Below are 21,029 nucleotides of genomic sequence, written 5' to 3'. Positions count from 1 at the left end.
TGTGGCAACGTTAACCGATTTATGGAGAAATGGATCTGGACGGCCCACCCTCAACCGCAGCTCAGCCTGGTTCAAAGCAAATCGTGCCGTCACATTTGTGCACTTTGGCCATTAAGACTGAACACTTTTCTAATAGGAGGTCAATATGTTTAATTGTGAAATTTTATAAGTATGGTTTTAATCCGGGCCAGTGCTGGTTCTGGCAAGGCACAACTTGGCTTAATATTGGCCCAACAGGGCCACCAGCCCAAAAGGCTTAATGTCAGACCCCGAAGACTCGAATTAGTCCATTTCATGGACTAATACTTAATTTTTCATGTCCGAAGGGTTGGTGGCTCCTGTTGTTTCTCTTTTGCGACACATTCAAAAGCTTCTTGTGTTGCCCATATGCAGTATATTCATTGTGATTTTTTTTAATGTTTTAGCGTTTTAAAAAAAAATCACAGCAGTAATTTTGACAAGAGCATTCCAAGTCAAGACTGGCTCACATGCATTAGCACTGAAGAAATGCAAATGCACAAAAGCACAGATTTTTGTTATATTAATATGGGCGGCCCGGTAGTCCAGTGGTTAGCACGTCGGCTTCACAGTGCAGAGGTACCGGGTTCGATTCCAGCTCCGGCCTCCCTGTGTGGAGTTTGCATGTTCTCCCCGGGCCTGCGTGGGTTTTCTCTGGGTGCTCTGGTTTCCTCCCACATTCCAAAAATATGCATGGCAGGCTGATTGAACACTCTAAATTGTCCCTAGGTGTGAGTGTGAGCATGGATTGTTGTTCGTCTCTGTGTGCCCTGCGATTGGCTGGCAACCGATTCAGGGTGTCCCCCGCCTACTGCCCGGAGACAGCTGGGATAGGCTCCAGCACCCCCCGCGACCCTAGTGAGGATCAAGCGGTTAGGAAGATGAATGAATGAATGAATTATATTCCCCTTTAAATATTCATTAATTGCTGCAATAATATAACATCTAGTCTTCCAATCATTGCTTTTTTTCCTCCATGGCTTTCCTCATAAGATTACCGGTACCTTCATTCTCATGAAACTGAGAACTTTTCCTCACAAATTTCTCTTTACACTGACGGAAACAATTGTGTTCCGACAACATTATGGCCTTTTTCTCATAATATTTGGGATTTATCTCTTGTAAAATTGCGTTTTCACCCCCTAATATGTAATTCCTGTACACCGTTGACCTTTTCACATCGTGTGACTTTGTTCACTTTTCTTGCAATGTTATATATCCTCAAACCGTGATAAATTTTCCTGACCAAATGTGTTTAGGTATTTCATTAGAACGAATGAGTTCAGGACGGCCAAAACGAAAAGAACACTACTAGTGGACAGAGCGGAAAGGAAAGAAAGAAAAACAAAATTGGTCAAAGGAAGTATGCCACAGGAAGACTGGGCACGGTTTTGGGCGGAGGGGTTTGAGACGTGCGTACGTGCGGCGTCTCGCGTGAGCCTCGAGGGTTTGGATGAGAGAACAGGATGCACGGCCCGTGAGGAATGTGTAGAGCTGTGTTTGCATTAATGTGAAACTCATCCCTCCCTTCTTTCTTGCGTTTCTCGGTCTTTTCCTTGAGCGGCCCTTTTCCTCTTCTGCTGGCCCAACCCCCCGACCTACTCCAGTGGTCACATAGGCAGCACGAGGCCGATCTGTAAAGCGAGATAGTGCCGCAAAATAGAATGAAAGCGACTGACGAGGGAGCGAGAGACGGCCTGTGGGATTTGGAGTATTATATAAAAAGCTCAAATTACCTTTGAAGGGAGAATAGGCAATCCCATTATCACTCGGTGCCATCAAACCCTCTGTGACAACTCTAGCGGTGACTCCACACTTGAATGCGATAAGTCATATTACTGCCGCTGTAACGTGAGTCACGTACAGTGTCCACAGAGACGTCTCAGAGGAGCTGAATGACTAAAGCGTGTGCGTTGCTCCAGATTCACAGAGAAAAAAAAAAAACGAAACTAAAAACTTTTTTTAACACGTGTGTTTTCTACAGTATGCCGATACAGTTGATACACTATGTAACGGGTGTTTTTTTCTTTTGTTCATGGCCTTGAGCATGTTCCACGAGATTAATTTCAACCACATTCTTTTCGAAACCATGCTTTCTATGCTTTGCTTTACACCCCAAACAGCTGCTCTCCATTCATCCTTATTATCGCAGAGAACTTTAAGAGAACAGCCCAGTTAGTACTTAGCAGCATGCAGCTTAGACCAGTGCGGCTAACCAGCCGCAGCAGTGTTGCATTCAAGCCCTGTGCAGTCACCCTGTAAACTTTTGTAGCATTCTTGGCAATTTGTGACTCGCCTTTCATGCACTCCACCTCACATTAGAAGGAAGGATGATTTAATTTTAGCTTCCATGCATTCCCACCAAACACGTGATGTGAACTTAATTGAACGTAATTATGAAGTCTGGTTCTGATGACTGATTTTGCACCATGGCAGATGCAAAAATGCAAAAAGGCCGAAAGTACACTTCAAAAGCAACGATGTTAACAAGATTAAATGTCTCAAGTCTAAGCAGAAAAGGTAGTAGTAAAGTACCATATTTGTATCATGTACTCATTCATTCATTCATCTTCCGAGCCGCTTGAGCCTCACTAGGGTCGCGGGGGGTGCTGGAGCCTATCCCAGCTGTCTTCGGGCAGTAGGCGGGGGACACCCTGAATCGGTTGCCAGCCAATCGCAGGGCACACAGAAACGAACAACCATTCGCACTCACACTCACACCTAGGGACAATTTAGAGTGTTCAATCAGCCTGCCACGCATGTTTTTGGAATGTGGGAGGAAACCGGAGCACCCGGAGAAAACCCACGCAGGCCCGGGGAGAACATGCAAACTCCACACAGGGAGGCCGGAGCTGGAATCGAACCCGGTACCTCTGCACTGTGAAGCCGACGTGCTAACCACTGGACTACCGGGCCGCCCAAAACTCACGCAGGCCCGGGGAGAAGATGCAAACTTCACACAGGAACCCCGGAGCCGGGATTGAACCCACAACCTCTTCACTGTGCGGTCGACGTGCTAACCACTGGAGCCACCGGGCCGCTGTATCATGTACTGTATCTCACAAATATTTCACCACCATGACTACAACAAGACTTGGCAACCGCGCGATAGTTACCAAGCCTGTTCACCAAAAGACACATTTGACACTTGACAAACGGCACAAAATGCTGTCAAAGATTAAAATTGTAATTTGGTGCCAAGATCCTGGATTGTTTTTTTTCAATGTATTATTCTGAAACAAAAATGGAGGCAGATAAGTTGTTAGTTCAACATTCTGCTAAGGTTGAATCAATGCAACTGGACTCTTTTTGTTTGCTGAAGACATCTGACCATTCATCCAACAAGCTTTTTCAGTTGCAAATTTTAGATGCGGAGTCCCTCTTTTATGTCCCACGGGGTGTGTTTCCTGGGGCTGGTGAACAGTAGAGTGTTGTTGTTCTTGCCCAGTGTGGTTAGTGAAATGACCGTCTCGCACGCCAATCGTGCGTTTACTCGTGTTGTGGCAAAACAGCTCATTAGGGGCACGCTTCACGTTGAATTTGCAGGAGATCAGCAGATTCTCAACCTGAACAAGCCGCTCACCGTTTGTCTGAGTGCTGTGTGTTTTGAAATCAATCGGCCTGTTACTTTTGAAGAAAATCCTTCTGGGTTTCTCTACAAAAGCAACCTTCTGTTCCTGACGTCAGGCTTCGGCTTAGTGACCCTTCTTCTTTTGGCAAATTTAACAACGACCCAGTTTGTAACCCACAGCGTGACCCGGATAATGTGAGTCTGCCTCTTCTGTCTTCCGTTGTCGGTGGTGGGGGATTTTTCTGCTCTGTCCTCAAGTGTTCTGATAACTCCTAGCTTGTGTGCCATTGGGTGATGGGAGTCAAAGAAAAAAAATACCGCTCCGTTTTCTGACGACCTCAATATTGACGTGTCCGTCCTTCCATGTCCACAACTCGCAATTCCAAAAGCGGTAATGTGGCCTTTTCGTTGTCTTTTTGAACGAAACCGATGTTTCTGACCACAGAGTTGATGAGTTCCGTAAACAAATCTACATTCCAGTCTTTCATCTTAACCAATGCATCATCAGCATACATGAACCAGCTGCTGGGCATAATTCCTCTGCAGGAGTCCACTGCTGTTCTTTCACCCACACCGGTAGTCTGGCGAAGCCGTGGCGCAACCGTGTCTTTTGCTTGTAGAAACATTCAACAATTGTATTGGAAGCAAAGTGGTGCAAAGTCAAAGTTGAAGTAGATCACAAAATTGACCTGTAGTGAGGTTGGTTCTTTCCTGTCGACTGGAGTATATTTAAGTCGTTCACAGGCTAAATCCATTTTCTACTTCATTTTATTCAACGTTTGCAGATTGCCATAACCTGGATGATTGAGAAGCTAGACAGACATTTTGTTCAACAGTCTTTTCTAGTCCTGTGCTACTTCTGAATATCGAAGATTGAATTCGGTCCGTTCCGGGATAATGATCAATCTCCATTTTGTTTGGATTTTGAAACCATTTCTAATCGTAATATTTATACAGCTGTTTCTAGTTCAGATCTTTCTGCAGGTAATACTTATATCATATTTTAACATCCAACGGTCATACAAGGGTAAAATAGAATGAATTAACACCATTTACCGATTCTTGAAATTGTCTTGACTAAAAAGACCCGTTTCCTTCATTTTTCACCAACTGGCTAAAAGTTCATAATCCCCCCTTGTTCGTTCCGTAGGTTGATTGTCTCCGTCATAAGAATATCCCGTTTCATGCACTCATAACTGATATTTGTCAGTCCAATGCCACCTTTTAGTTTTCTGAAATTGATATCCGCATAACAAATAAATGGTGGCCTAAGAGGCGGATTTGGAGGCCATTGCTTCAAAGGTTGCACACAATGTGGGTCACCTCTTGCTGTTCAATCCAACGGCTGTTAAATCTCAAGAAGCCGGTGACGCACTGTTGATCTTTTTTTTCTCTCTCTGCACTTTGTGTTTGTTGCTGCTATTGTTGCTCTCATATCCTAGGCAACTGGCCTTGGGGGCATGTTGGTCCCTAATCATCAGATATCATCTTGGCAGTCAGCGTGTCCCGCCTAATTCAGCTGCACACAGCCGCGCACAAGCTGTTGTTGACAGGATGCAAAAGGTGGTGGGAGCGGGGAGGGGGGTTAGAGGATATTGGTGGGCTCACCGCTGTGCTGCCTGCTAAATTTCTGACACACGCCCTAAAACATGGGAGATGATGAAGGCCAAAGAGAAATAGCAGATCTGAAGCAACAGATCCTTAAATTTAAGGGGGTAGGGCTTCCCTACTCCACTTGGAGCTGTTTATATTATATTGCAAATTGCTGTGGTGGTCATTTTTCCTGACATAGACTTTTCAGATTTTTGTAATTATGCACCAACTCGTGTTTAATGCCAAACATAGCTGCTCACTAAGGCATTGTTTTGGTTCTGCCTTTTTTGTTATTGTTCTTTGTTTACAAGTCAGGACGACTATAAGCGACGAGAAACCATATATTTATACTAGCTGGTTCGCCGCCCTCCGGGCGGCTCATCAGATAGTTCCTGCGGAAGGCTGGTAAGGTGGGCCTTCGGCCCACAAAAGTGTTGTTGCTTGGTTCATCTTAATTGCTTATCGCGAAAATAAAGAGATGTTTAGCTCTACTAAACAACTAACAATTTCATTGCAATGCTTGTGGGTAGACAACATTTTTTCGCTAAGATGCCCGCACGATCGTAGTGAGCCACTGCCTGAGCGGCGCAGTGGCGGCGTGCAGCGGCGCGGTGAAGTAGGTACGTTTTGAAAAGGGACAGACGGAAGGACAGATCGCGTGCGGGACGACGCGCAATATATATATAGATTTATACTGTATATCTTTTTTTTTTTTTGCAACATATTACGCAAGAAGGAGCGGAAGGGTTGTCAAGAAAATAAAAACCTAAGGAGAATACACTCGAGAAGTTGCACAAGTTACACACATTTTAACATAACCAGCCCACTAGAGTAGTTCCTGAACGTGCTTGTGTGGCGGTAACACCCAAGTGATGGAGTGCAAAGGATCAAAGTTCAAGCAGAATCTGCACAACCTGCCCACGTAAACGTGAGCATTTTATCCACACCAAGCTAGCTAGCTGCGCAGCCACCATACCAAAGCAGCAATAAGTCATGTTATCTTTTGATGAACGATTTGCAATTTCGGTGTCTTAAAAATTATATTGTTCATAAAATGCTGAATTACTCTGTAGTTAGCTTTGTTTTCAGTGCCAACGCTTTAAAATAGCAATTGAAAGTCATGCAAAGTCGATTTTTACAGCCAGGCCTGGAAGGAAGGTTGGGCACCACTGGTTTTTAGTGTTGGCATCGTGGCTTCCAAATTGATCACCGCAGTGAAAATGATAACAAAAATGTTTGCAACAACAGTTTTAGTTACCTCATCCGGCTGTAATTATATAAAAATCCAGCTCTGTTCATGTATTTCTGTCTGGAAAATACTGAATAAGTCAGCATATAGCCTCTGAAAATATAAATTGGGTCACTCTGCCTGTGTTTCTAGATTGAGACACGCTCGCTTCACATGACTGGACAAAAAGTCCTTATCTCACAGCCTGGAACTGAGGAAGGAACTACCAACACTGTTCCAAAGGGTGGGCCTCACGAGGGTGAGTTGACATGTTTTGGTTCATTCTGTTAGCTGTAAAGTTTAGAAAACAAGTTTTTCTTATTTGTTTTATTGCATATAAGGCCTACAAATCACTTGACATGTGAAGGTTGGTTTTAATATCCATTGTGTAGAGTTGGAGTACTTGCAAAATTAGTTACAGGTGCGCAATCTAATGAGACAAGGGAGGAGCTGCAAAATGACAATACTGCAACATTTTTATTGACACCAGTAGCAAAGTATTATTCTAATACACTATACTCTGGCCTGATACAGTACCTAGTAGACTTTTGCCATGTAGCTAAATAAAGTCAGCAAAATATGTGTAACAATTCTTATGATGACACTGTGGGGGTTGTGTACTACAGCAACTGAAACTAATAACTCCCTGTTTGCTTCTAATCAAGCACCAGTGGCGAGAGCCAAACTGTGGCAGAGTTTCACTTTATGGACCCGGATTTGCCACCTCTGTATACGAAGGTAAGTGGGAAAAAAAAATTGCATTTTGTAAGAATTCAGCCACAGCTCCCCTTGAGTTCATGCACGACTAGAACAGGACATGTGTTAATGAAAGTTGATGAATGACAGATAAAGCAAACATGAGTGTATGGCAGAGGACATAATACACTCCTGTGGTGCACTCCTTTCCTTCAGCAGGGGTGGTCCAGTGGCGAGATAACCTCATCCAGACAGCCGTGGGTGATAGAGATCAGATTGAGATGACAGACTGAAGTGTAGCTCGCCTTCACACGTACACACGCATGCAAACGCACGCACACGCGGCTCGATAATCTGCAAGAAAGAAATTGGTCTGAAAATATGAGGCGACATTTGAAAGGTCTATTTTGGCAAAAAAAAATATGTCTACCTTTCATTATAATATATTTTTGCATGTGATTTTGGATTTGATTTATTGCCACATGTAGTAAGATTGTTCAAGTTGGACGGCACACACCACACTATAATATTAGTCAGTGACGTAGAGCAAGGCTCATTGCTGGTTTAGGGACTGACTTTAGAGTCGGATTTCCATGTTCATGAGCCAAACGGAGTGACATATTTGCCATCAAATTTGCAAGACTGTGTTGTACACCCCCTTCAGTGAGGCAGAGTATTGTCTGCCTCACCTTGCATTTTTTCATCTGTGGCTTTATGCAATCAGCAAAACAAACTACGCACCACACCAATATTAAAATCCATTGACTTGACTCTGTGTGTTTTAAAAGTGTTTGAAACCTATATTGGAGAAGTGTAGCAAAAACAGAAACTGCCTCCCCAGTCCAAATAGTGAGGGATTGTACAATCTGAGGTGAGGCTGTTTGCTACCACAATTAGCGTCATGTAAATAATATTCAAATTCAGCACTTTTGACTGATATCGTGGGCTTTCTTGGAGTCAAAAAGAAAGTGAATACAAAGCTCTGGCCAAAGAACCAAAAATGAAACCTGTATGCATATAAAAGGGAGTTGAAGATTTTAGATTTTAAACAATTCAGTACCGTATTGCTTCAAAGAAAACAATACACACACGTATGCAGATCCTAGAAGTCAATTCATCTTCAATGTAAAAATGACTGCAACTCTTGTGTAATATGTACAGCCTTTTTTTTTTTTTGTAGACCACAAGGCAGATATTGAGATTTGATGACGATATGGTCAACCTGTGGTCGGGCATCAGCAAAAATCATGCCAATTGTGTTGTGCTTTCACATAGAGGTTTACCACCCAAGCAGACCCTCATTCTGTGTGCTGGAATGTGTCTGTCGATGAAAGTTGCCCTAGTCTTTGCTTACTGCGCCGGTCATCATGTCTTGTCATTGTTTCCTCTAGTGCATTTGTCATATGGAAGTTTATGATCATTCGGGCGATTCATGGAGTGCTGACAGACTGAACGCAGACAGCTCAGATTGGAATTTACGAGCTACGGGCGAATGCGTCGTCACCAATTTTTTTTTTTCCACTTCACCATGTCTTTCACCATGTGAATATCCTTCCTGTGTGTGTGTGTGTGTGTGTGAGGTGTGACCCAGGAGATCATTGTCTGTGGGTCCAGACGGCACCGACTCAGGTTCTCAGTGTGGCTTCACTAATCTGCCATAATTGTGTCTCACAGCCAGCTCATTCCTAGTCATGCACATACAACATGATCTCTCTCTCTCTCTTTCTCTCTCTCTCTCTCTCTCTCTCTCTCTCTCTCTCTCTCTCTCTCTCTCTCTCGTGCTCAGGCAACAACAAATCCTGAGAGAGAGCTGTTGTGTTTGTCTGTGTGTGTGTATATGCAGCATCGTATCATGCGAGTGAACCCGCCAAAAGGATGCTCCCCCACACCTTCGGGGTTGAAGAAAGGCTCAAGTAAAAAAAAAACAAAACGTGTGTGAGTCAACGTATAGTAAAACTTGCCCAGCGTACAATTTGCGCACGCGCCCATCGCATGCCACACTTCCCTTGTCCCGCCCCTGTGACGCACATTTATCTTGTTGTTTATCAACCGTTGTACCTCGGGCTGTGTGGTGACTCGCAGGCAGTGTGGACTTCCTAATTCCAGACTACCTGAATGAGTCCACAGAAGCACCATCAATAAAATTCCCAGAATGTAATCTCCACTCAGCACAATGGTTCATCCCACTTTGTAGCGTTGTAAAGGGTCCCAAAATATTAGATTCGTAACGTCACTACCTTACTTTGGAGTATCCGTTCCATTAGGGAAGAGCTTATTATGGTGCATTTCATCACTTGATTGGCAGAGAATTCTCACTTGTGACGGAGACTGGAGCAAGAAATAAACTATTTTTTGTTATTTTTGAACGCTGTGTTTTGACTCACAATAGAGTTGATCATTTGGGCAAATATAATGATATATAATACAAATTAATTTAACTCATACATTTTCTTTAGTACGTCCTTGATTTGTCACAGGTCGATCACAGGGCACATACAGACAAGCAAGCATTCAGACTCACATTCACATCTCTCGACAAATGAGACCCTTTCAAAATTTTAAATGCAGGTTTTTGAAATGTGACAGGAAGCAACCGGAGAAACACAATGCAAACAAAGGGGTGGGGAGGGGGGGGGGACGCCTTAACTCGGAACTGTGTGTGTGCGCTACGATAAAGTGCTCAAGCTTTTACATTTATGTTCAAGCGATACCGCCAAAATTAAAACTTTGTCAACCACACTTATGTGCCATGAACCCACATATCCCATTACAAAACATTTTCAGGTATCGAGACTAAAATGAATAAACTTGATTTGATTCGGCAAAAGTCGTGAGCAATCCCTAAGGTCACCTGGTATATGTGTGAGAGACTTCCCAGGCAACATAACCAGGACGAAGTGTCGGTCATTGTTGTGGTCTGGGCTCATTCATATTGCAGTGGTGTGCCAGTGAACTCTGGTTAACCCCATGACAGCATTCATTTATTCAAAAGGCTGCTTGGTCTCACAGAGCAAACCTGTTCCTTCATGCGTGCGCGTGTGTGTGTGTGTGTGTGTGTGTTCGTGCATGCATGCATGTGTGTGTATGTGTGAATGGCACTGAGCTCATTAAACTGTTAATATCTCTCTCTTCTTCTCTACCGAACCTCCAAAAGATATTGCATGCTGACTGGTTGAACACACAGTGGCACACTCAGGCACATTCAAAGCCTCATAAAGCTTTTTGGACTAAATGCGTGCCTGGATGCTTACTTTAACACACACACATGCACGCATACACGGCTGCAGCACAGCACTCTTATTTAAACTGATGTGAGTGCTGTCACGACATCCGACTAGTCCTATTTGTTCCTCAGAAGCCTTGGCGTGAGAGAGCAGGGTCACCCCACTGGCTCTCATGCAAATCCATTCAGTGTACACGCACGCACACACACCCACACACTTAATAGTCCTGCAGATAAGCAAAAAGACAGCGAGGGAGGCAGGCAGGCAGGCAGGAGGGCAGCCATGTACGGAGTCATGGAAACCTGTCAGCAGTCAGACGAATCAAGCAAAGATGAATCAAGTGAGACATGAAAACACATTTTCGTAAAGTGTATGAATAAACACATCAGCACACACTCCTGATTGAAATTGGGACTTTCACTGAACCTTGCACGCAATAACCGCGATTGTCTTGTGCTTATTTGGCAGGTTGCGTAAATGTGCAACCAGTGAACATGAGCCCAAGTCCAGCTTGCTCAAACAAGATGACTAGATCAGTGTGACTCTAACGACGCTAAACAAATTTAAATTACCATTGCGCAGAACCCGTCATGCTTGATTTACTCAGTTTTGTTGCTGTTTGTGATGCTGGTCAAGATGCGTTGATAAATTGTTATGTTCCCGTTAGATTTCTCTGGCCAATGGCAAAGGCTGTACAGAGCAACCATCTATCTTATCAAGAAAATGATACACCCTGAACCGGTTGCCAGCCAATCGCAGGGCACACAGAGACAAACAACCAATCGTGCGCACACTCAGACTGAGGGACAATTTGGAGTTTTCAAACAGCGTGCCATGCATGTTTTTGGAATGTGGGAGGAAACCGGAGCACCCGGAAAAAACCCACGCAGGCACAGGCAGAACATTATGAAGGTGGGAATATGTCAGGCTCGGCAACCAGTTAGATTGTCGGCATACCCCAGCCCCATCTACAAAGTGGAATTCCACGCCCCCAGCCAAACTTTCACTTTCAGAAGTGGAATATCCACCTGGGCGACGAAAAGCATATTTTTGTACGAATACGGTGTTGATCCGTGAAGGAAACAAGGTTGTTGATTAGACAATGCCACATTGCCCTACAAAATTGTTTTCATCTATGCATCCGTGCTGAGCATTCTGGAGCGGATTATTTCATATGTGGGTGGAGGAGGGAACAATTCAGATTAAGAAGAAAAATCCCAGAACAGCTTGTTGAAGATGAAAACACCAGAAGAGCATCTGATGAGTAGCTGGCTGAACACAATCAAGTACTCAAACGCAATGGCAAATATAACAGAAAATTAAACAAGAATACACTTTTGTTTGAATTTGGATTTATGCATCCTTAAAACTTTCGGAGGTCATGCATCATGAAAGGCATGGGCTTTGAATTGCCACGTGGTTTTTGACCAGTGAGGTGGACAACCTTTGAGTTTTCACTATACACAGGAGGTATGTTTGATTAGCATATCAATTTTTCATGAGATTTTCATGAAATGCTTGGATTCACACGGGGCAAATAAGTCAACCATTTGGTCGTTTTTGTTGTCGTGACAAAACACCCGAAAGCCTAAGAAGATTGCTGATTATCGCTGTGGTGACATATTGTGTTGTATTTAATAGAGAACAACATCTGTCCTCCACTCGAATATCACAGATGGTTTCGGTATTTTCATTGATGATGATGAAATGTTTTGAGGCATTTAATATAGCTTGGCCCTGGCTTTTGCTTTACTTATGGCTCTTATAGAGCATCCGTATTTATTGTTTTGTAGTGACACTCTTATAAACCGTCTGCATTTGTTGTGTTTTTCGGCGACACGCTGAAGACAAAAAAATATATCGAGAAATAACGTCATTCATTCATCGCTCTCACCTTGTTCAGGGTCACAGCTGGAGATGGATTTGATCAGAGTTCATTCAGGGTGAAAGGCAGGCTACACCCTGGCAAACCCAGGTCGATGGTGAACCTATGTGAACTGCTACCCGTGACCCCCATGAAAAAATCGGTACAATTGAAAGCCCACGGAGGTCTCCCGATCTGGAATTGAAGGCACATTGAGTAGGTAACTGGATGTTTATGTAATAAGCTATAGATTGTGGAGCACTATATCACAGACATTCACGCTCGGTTGTATTTGAATCTCGGACAGCGAGGCATTCAGGCAGGTTACCTCAGAAATGTTTCGTCAAGTCGGTAAAATTGCGAGTGAGTTTGTAGTTTGTATTTAATTTGTAGGTGAAGAAGGAGCGAGAGTGAGGCTCACTCCTTTGATGAGATCAACCTGCGTAGTTGGCCATTTGATTTGTCCCACATACTGTAGCCTATCCCCATCCCAAATATGTCAAGCGTGACAATATTAGTCATTTTATACCCCCCCCCCCCCCGCAGCAAAAAATAAATAAAATAGAGAATTGTGGGTCATATTCAACAGCCCTCCCATCATAAATCCATGCATGCACACATAGACACACAGACACTTTTCCCTGTCACCCCTTCCTCCTCCTGCTACACCCCCCCCCCTGCTCCAACCCCCCCCCCCCCCCCCCTGCACACACAAGCACGCAAGCATGCTTCATTATACACTTGCCCACATAGCGTGCCGGAAACAGACTCAATAGATGTTGGCATCTATTGAGTATTGTCCCTGCAGGCTCGGTGCCCCTAAAACACTGGATGTACCTTCCCAAATGAGGTTAATTTGTTTTAGAGGCTGCTCAAAACAAAATGCCGTCCAATATTTATTGTCTTAAAAGTTCCACATCATGGTAGGTTCTCCACTCCTCGTGTGCGCCTTGCCACGAGAACATTGAAGGTTCGTACACAGTTTCCAAAGGGCCAAGAGAAGCGTAGAGGGAAAGAGTTCAAAATTGCACCCTTTACCCCCTTTACCGTGGCACTTATGTGAGGTCAGATTGTTATCTGCCTGACTGCAGCATTTCGCCCCCTCAGTCACGTCCACCAGACTCTTCCTCCTGCGGGGGAAGATAAACAAGCACGGAAGGTAGGCTAGACTTGAGTGTGTGTGTGTGTGTGTGTGTGCATGTGTGCAACGTGCATCCCAGTCTGCACGATTCATTGATGGCTCCATAAATAGCGCGACGTGCAACCCAAATGAAATCATTTCAATTCGTTCTCTCCCTTCACTTGCTGTTCCGTGACAAAAGGTGACGTTAACCCAGATTTGTACACAGGTTTGGTTTGGTCAGCCACAAAGAATTGAGGGCATTAATATCACAGAAAAAGGCAAAAAAAAAAAAAAAAAAAAAAAAGAATCTGTCTGAGGACATTTGCAGTCCATCTAAAAGCCATCAGATGATTGGTCCTCCAAAAGCCCCTGCAGGAATGTCTGGCCGTAATTCCACATTACGTCTGAGACAATACATTAAATGCACACGACCAAAACACTGCATGTAGTGAGCGACACATGCAAGCGCAGTCGGCAGAGCGCAACAAAAGGGGGGTTTAGGGCTGTTTCTACACAAAAAAAAGTACTCTACCACCGCTATCAATTGTTTGTTAGTGACGAGGACTATCAACGACTATTTAACCGATGAAGACAAATCATGAAACTGTTGCAAATGCCAATATTCTGAATGCAAAGTATTTATACACAATCCCAAATACTGTGGAGAATGTTTTGATATTTAAAGAGGTTGAAGGGGACATAAGTAAAGATGTGCATGTAAATGTTGGTATTTATCGCAATTTTCGGACATGAAGCGCCTTTAAAGCATTTTTACATGTAACGCTAACTCTCCAGTTAGGATGTACCTCACGGCGCAGTATTTTAAATGACAACATTTCTGAAACGCGTAGCATATTTGAAATTCGAGAATCGCTGGAGCTCAAGACATAAATTATTGATTTGACAATTAGTTCCATGTGGATGGTAGCAAGGCGTGCATTATTCCTGCTGACTATTTTAATCCATCCAGGAGGTCATTTAATTTATGGCCACTTTTATGGTTTTTATGTCCAGAAAAGAGGCATCGATTTGCATGAATGAACACTCGACCACAACACTTAAGTGAAACACATTTGATCTTGCATCCAAATATAATTTGGTCCACACAGGTTATTCTTTTGTGCTCACATGCTTAGTTGTGCGCCTTTGTGTGTTTCCAGTCACGACTCGGGCATGCGCCCATGCAGAATAGATGAATTCATAAACAGCATGCCATCTCTCACATTAGACTGATTAACAGTTCAATCAGGGCTAAAACGGACAAAATGTCACAGGGGGAGGCGGGGGGGGGGGGGGGGGGGTGATAGTTGTCATGCAAAATCAGGCTTTTTATATCCGCGTCCATCTAAAGGGATAGGCCTGCTTAGCGCTGTCACAGAGCGTTACTAATTTATCTGTGCTGTGCGAGCTGCTGATTGAGGATCTCTGCTCGACTGTTTAAATGCAGAGCTCGGAGACAATAAGGGCGGTATTCGCACTATTCGCGTGCGTGAGCTTGAAGCCTGCTCTTTGAATTGGGCAGACTGTGTCGGAGTGCAAAAAGCGCATTTGTGGCTTTTTACATGACAAACCTTGAATATCAAGTCGAGCCTCGCCGTGGCTGCGTGACTCCCAAGACTTCTTAGTCTTGTCATTATCTTTGTGTGTTTGTCTCCTGCGTGTCCTCTCACTCTATTTCCCTCTGATGGCCTTAGAGGGCATTTCATGTCTGGCATGCAACCATGCACGGAGGACCATCTGATAGCAGTGACCGCTGGCCCCAAGTTGGCCAGAGGTATTTAATGTGGGGTCAAGTGTTGGCTTGGCGTGATGCTTTCCCTTCCTAATGGTGAGCTGATAGATAAATGCCCTGAAAGCGTGCGCAGCCACAAACCAGACAGAAGCTGGGTTAGGCTTGTATTACTGCTCTCCTCACACAACCCTCCTGCGGTCGCTGTCACGTTACTGACTGATGCACCATCGCATTTTTAAACTATTCAATGCAGGGAATTCATCTGCCACATTTGGCAATTTTACTACGGTATGGCTGCGACTCAGAAAAAAATAAGCACCATGTACAGTCTATAGGCTTAATACCATAAGCTTGACTGATTAATCTATTGAATAGCGTGTGCATCAAATGGAATATTTGATTAATATGGTGCACATCACGCTAAGTGATTTACTCTTACATTAACCTCAGAGACTAAGAGCTATTAATCAGTATATCACCCACCTTAAATCCTGAAAAAGTTTACTTGATGTTTTGGGCTAATAGGTAGGAGGACACGACATCGGAAGACTCAACCCCTAAGGCACGCGTGTGCTGTAGAGCCTCGAAAGTTGAACAAATTTCCATGTGTTTGGATTTCATAAGAATGATTCCCTGCAGGAAAAGAAAAAAAAATCTCAAGCCGTCACCGTCATTAAACCTTTAATAAATGTACAGGCGATGTTTGAAGTAACACTGTTTCAACACGGTACTGTGTGTGTTTGTCCTGTTGCACACTAGCATATTGTAGCGTCTGCTTTGGATTACTTGAGTCAGTGAACTCAAATTTATTAACGACCAAAACACATTATTTCATGAGATGGGAAATCGGAGCACTCAGAACATGACATATTTGCCACAAGCCCTCAATGGCAAAACATAACAATAAAACACATAACCTAGTTCGTTCTTCCTAATTTATTGATATCAAACCATCTTTTCTATTTATTCCATTTATTTCAGAAACTGTTAGTTTTTTTGTACATTGGAGAGGTACCTGCAGCAAATAAAACAGATTTGAATACTTTAGAGGCACTGCATATATCGTTGATGATACAATAGGAATAATTTAAGACCTAAAATAGACCCTTGAGGAACGCCATCATCGACCTTTACCCTGGATTTGAGCTTTTCGCTGAAATTTTATACATTAGAGTGTTGAGAGTGAGGATGAACCAAACTAAAATAAGAGATTGTGAGGGTGAGAACAGCAAGAGGATGTTTGCCCTGGCCACAAGACGCCCGGGCCATTTCATTCTTGGGTTTCTTGTCTGATGTGTTGACACAACAAACCACTTTCTATGTGGACCTGGATGATGTCCATTCTAGCTATTTCTGCTTTTTCTCTGCTGGTTTCCAGGAGACAAGGAAATCTGCGTGAAGGCAGAGGAGGAGATGAGGGGAAGAGGTGACACTGACGCATCCTTACTGTTCTACCATCCACCCACTGCCCCTGTCGAGAACAAAGAGGTCGGAAGTTAACATCCGTTTTACAGCACACATTCATTGTTACTACCTTCTAAGGCAACATGTTAATCTGAAACTGAATCAACACACCATATGAAAACGAGCATCCAATGACATATTGAATTTCACTTTCTTTCCTTCCTTATGCGGCACGGGGAAACAAGACAATAAGTCGAGGCTGTTCAGTTTACGCACCCATCTGTTTGAAGACAGAGCAGGCAGAAGTAAAGTGATGGTGTGTTTCTTTACATTCTCGTCAATGCCAGGTGGCACTCCCATGTCCCCATATGATGCACCATATGCTATGAATATGCATGAACTTAGCTGTTTATCTCACGTGTCTCTTACACAGGAAGAACAAGAGTTACCCCAGAGGACGTACAGTTTCATATAAAAAAGAATCGCACTCGCTGATACTTTTCGAGGCCATGACATTCTTAACTGTACTTAGCACAAAGATACCGCCCCCCCCCAAAAAAAGCTTAGAATCAGTCGTTCTGCATGCATTAGGAATTACAGAACAGTTCAAATAAAGCCACCGCAACATGTACAGATTTTTTTTTCCCGACCAGCAATGTTTGATTTTTATGTTTTACTTTGCTCATATCATCTCTGCTAAGAAGGTGAAATATCCCAAACGCTAGAGCGTAGCGATAATCGCGGCGTCAATAGCTCATCTTTCATTTAATTTGGGCTTCAAAAAGCAAAGGTCACGATAAGAATCCTGCTGCGGACAAATGCAAATGGCAAGTAGTTGTTGAATGCATGTGAGCCTGCTTCCTGACAGGTGTTAAGGTGCCTTCGAACAAGGCACCGAGCCCATCCCACTTTGCCGAAGTTATGCGGCACTGCTTGTGTGCCCTTTTCACTCTGAGATCCTTCGTCGGATATCTGAATGTGTGCGGTTTTCTGCGACACAAATACGCATCAGGGTGTTCGATCAATTTGAATTTTGTGGGATTATCATGTGGATTTGAGAAACAAGGTAACAGTTAGTGGGTGATTGCACTTTGACATCCGTACTAAAAAAACAAAATCTAGCAAACCTAGCATGCTACGATGATACGCCCACAACTCACATGGTTGTAAAGAAGGGAAATTTTTAACAATGATTAGTCATCGTCGATATTTATTAGCATTATTTATTCTGTGCCCATAAACAGACTGCTCCCTCCGCTCCTCCCACGGGGCCTCACACAAACAAACAAACGCACAAACATTCCACTTCTCCATCCATCCACCCATTTATGTTTCTGAGTGCGCCTACTCAGATGGAAGTCAATGTTGCGTATTGATTTTTTGAGATGGACATCTTTCTCTCTGCGGTGGTTGGTTTGTTAAGCCTCACAAGGGGAATGCGATCATCACGCTAAGAGCAAGAACTGTCAAATTTGATCCCAAAGCAACCCCCCAACAAACCCCACCCCTGATCATCTCTGTCCTCCACTTGGATTCCTATAGGTCTGCAAAATAGGCGATGTTCTGGGCTTAACCCCCTGCTGTGAATACCACCCACATCATTTATTGGAGAAGGCTTAGGGTAGTTGGGCTGGGCGGGGGCAGTATGGACGGAAAACAAAACAACACAAAAAAAAAACGGAGCCAGTGTACGTTGTGAGTGTAAAGCTGTGGGCAGCGCCACATGCGCCAGTCGGTGTGGGAGGCAGACAGGCCGCAGCATGCTAACAGGCCCATTTAAGTGCTGTTCACCCTGGTGTGCTGGGAGAGCTCCGGGTACCAGCTTTTAATGGTGGGCTGCTGAGATGGACACAGATGATCAAATCCCTAAATTCCTTGTAACTGTCCTTTGACATACGTTGTTCTTTCAAACTGTTGGACTATTTGCTTACGCCGTTGTTCACAGTTGTGTGTGAGCAACGGAGCCTTTATTTTAATTTTAAGTTTTGAGTCTATTACTAATCCGAGAAACTTGGTTTCACACGCTCTTTCTATTTCAATTGAGTTTACCATAATTTTAGCTTGGTGTTTGATTGGTCTTTCTGCCAAAAACAATTAACTTCGATTTTTTCAGGTTAAGTGACAATTTATTTCTGTCGAACCAGTTTTTTAATTTGTTTAATTCGTTTTCTACGGTTGTCAGGAGCTGTTTCAGATTTATTCCAGAACAGTAGAAAGTTCAGCAAATAGGACACATTTAAATTGTTTTAAGACCTTGCAGATATCATTTATATATAAGATGAATAGTTTTGGACCAAGCACTGACCCCTGAGGAACTCCGTGAGTGATTTTCAGTTGATTCGTTTTTTTATTGTTGAGTTGCACAAACTGATATCTGTTTTCTAAATAACCTTTTATCCATTTATAAGCTACACCTCTAATGCCATATCTTTCTATTTTTTTCAATAATATACTGTGATCTATTGTGTCAAAAGCTTTTTTTAGATCTAGGAAAACCCCAACAGTAAATTCTTTGTTGTCTATATTAGTGGCTATTGCTTCCACAAACTCCATAACTGCCATTGAGGTGGTGATGTGATATTTTGTTGCATTGCAAAAGCTGTTCTTTTGCTTTTGCTATTGTTAGTCTCCTTATGGTGTCAACTTTTCGCCCTAACCACCTCTTCCAAAATTCCAAACAAGGTGTGTCTGCCCTTTTCTAACTCGTCACGGTGAATATTCAACATTGGCATGTTCCCCGCATGCTTAGCGTGGCGTTCCGATCCAACCGTAGCTGAGGGATGAGTTGTTTTCAGCAGCGCGGCACACCGCCTGAGCACCTTTTGTTCCGCGCCAGGCGCTGATACTAACCAATTCTCCGTTTAAGTGTCAGCCACAAAGCTGAAACACATATGCGGTCATGTGACGGAACAAAACGTCCACCTCCGGCGGAGAGGGAAGCACAGCAGGGGGGGGGGGGGGGGCGACGGGCTAGAAACAACAGAGAAGGAGAAACAAGAGGGGCATTACGCTTACCTCCTTTAATGTTTTGTGTGTGGGTGCGTGCGTCTGCTCACGTCCACGCAATTTTGTCACAGGACAAGACGTTCACTTTAGGGGTGATTAGCGAGCGCGTGGAAAGAACAATAGGGGAGAATAAAGCTCCGAGTCCTGTGTAGAAAAATGAAGAATATTTCTGCACTGAGATGCTTTGCCCCAATGTCACACTTCAATAGATACGCATAGACGGTCGCTTTTGTGCACTTAGCTCTTTGCTTTTTTCCAGACAGTTCTAACTCGTGTTTGCTCAGATGACAACAAACGCGCACTTGACGAAATGCAAGCGGACGATCGAGACGATGCCTTTGAATCGCCTGCGTTTACATGTACTCTTGTGTACACGCTCGCATACGCGCGCCGTGACATGCATTCACATGCTTTGACTTCATTCATTCGAAAAGAGATGCTGCATTTAGTTTGCCGGTGCGTTCTTAACATATTCACTCACTGGCTCTCTGTGTTTGTGATCTTCACTCAGCAGCGCATCCAAATTTTGCGCTTTGCTTTCTTTTCATGGGAAACATGCAGTCGTCTGGTTTATAATATGGAAAATAGCATTTTTTGGTCAATTGTTCAGCTACATGAGATGGGTGAAAATATTTCACATTTGGCAAAATGGTTTGTAGTAGTCTGAAAACGACCATGATTGAAAATAATCTTTAAAAAGTCATTCATTATGATATGGTGGATTGAATTATGATTGCAATCTAAAAGTAGAAAGCAAACCACATAGACACGGAAGTTACACACGGGCAGTCTTATGCGCAATAGTACAATGTGTTCTTTGAAACGCCTTTGAGCAGACGGAGTTACATCATTGACACAGTCTTGTCAACCATACAACTTTATTTGCTTCAATTCTTATTTTCAGGAATTAAGATGAGCATCTGTGGGGTAGTCAGTTATTTGTTCTCCCAGACTTCTGACTGCCCAACAAACGGGAGTTTAACCACTTTTGCTCTCCCTTTCCCTCCCTCCATCAATCCATTTTTAATGGGAGCATGACAACGTCTTCCAAGAGAGACCACATGTCCCATTGAGCTCTCCTTCATTTTACTCCGTCGCACTCAGTCCCTCACTTTGAGCCTTTTTCAATAATGAATGGCTGCTAGCCAGACACACTCCTCCCTTTTTTATGATCCTCCTACTCGGTAAAACCTCAGCAGGCCACTGGATGAGGGTGCCACATGTGTTGTGTCTTTATACCCCAGTCAGTCTATACGGGGATTGCTTCCTTCCTCCTTCTATGGTGTCGATTTAGCTGTTCCGCCTACGTGTTGCCTGCCTGTTTTCTAAAATGGGGGTTGGGGGGGGGGCAGATTATTTGAGGGAGGCGTCGGGTAGGGTTGCTTCATCAGGTGACTGATGATCTGCAGTAATGACAGCGAGACAGCATGGGGATTATTGTGCACTATTAGCACGGGGGTGTTGTCTGGGGCCTACTAAAGTGACGATATGAGATTATAATCCACAGGTCATCTCAAGGTCACTTGGGACTTTGTGAAAGAAGTGCTTTACCACATGCTGTGTGAAGAAT

At 43.7% G+C, this 21,029-nt stretch overlaps 1 long non-coding RNA gene across 1 annotated transcript in view; it reads left to right on the top strand.

Annotated features, from left to right (window-relative positions):
* Positions 1-6,004: 6,004 nt before the first annotated feature.
* Positions 6,005-21,029, top strand: part of LOC127608865 (uncharacterized) — a 55,726-nt gene continuing 40,701 nt past the window's right edge. Inside the window, exons 1-3 of the long non-coding RNA XR_007964400.1 lie at positions 6,005-6,669; positions 7,076-7,148; positions 16,428-16,537. This is a non-coding gene — a long non-coding RNA (uncharacterized LOC127608865). The remainder of the gene's footprint in view (positions 6,670-7,075; positions 7,149-16,427; positions 16,538-21,029) is intronic.

The sequence above is a fragment of the Hippocampus zosterae genome, chromosome 10 (assembly GCF_025434085.1).
Source record: "Hippocampus zosterae strain Florida chromosome 10, ASM2543408v3, whole genome shotgun sequence".
NCBI classification, from domain to species: Eukaryota; Metazoa; Chordata; class Actinopteri; order Syngnathiformes; family Syngnathidae; genus Hippocampus; species Hippocampus zosterae.
Note: the sequence above shows the minus strand (reverse complement) of the source record. Positions and strands in the feature narration are given on the sequence as shown.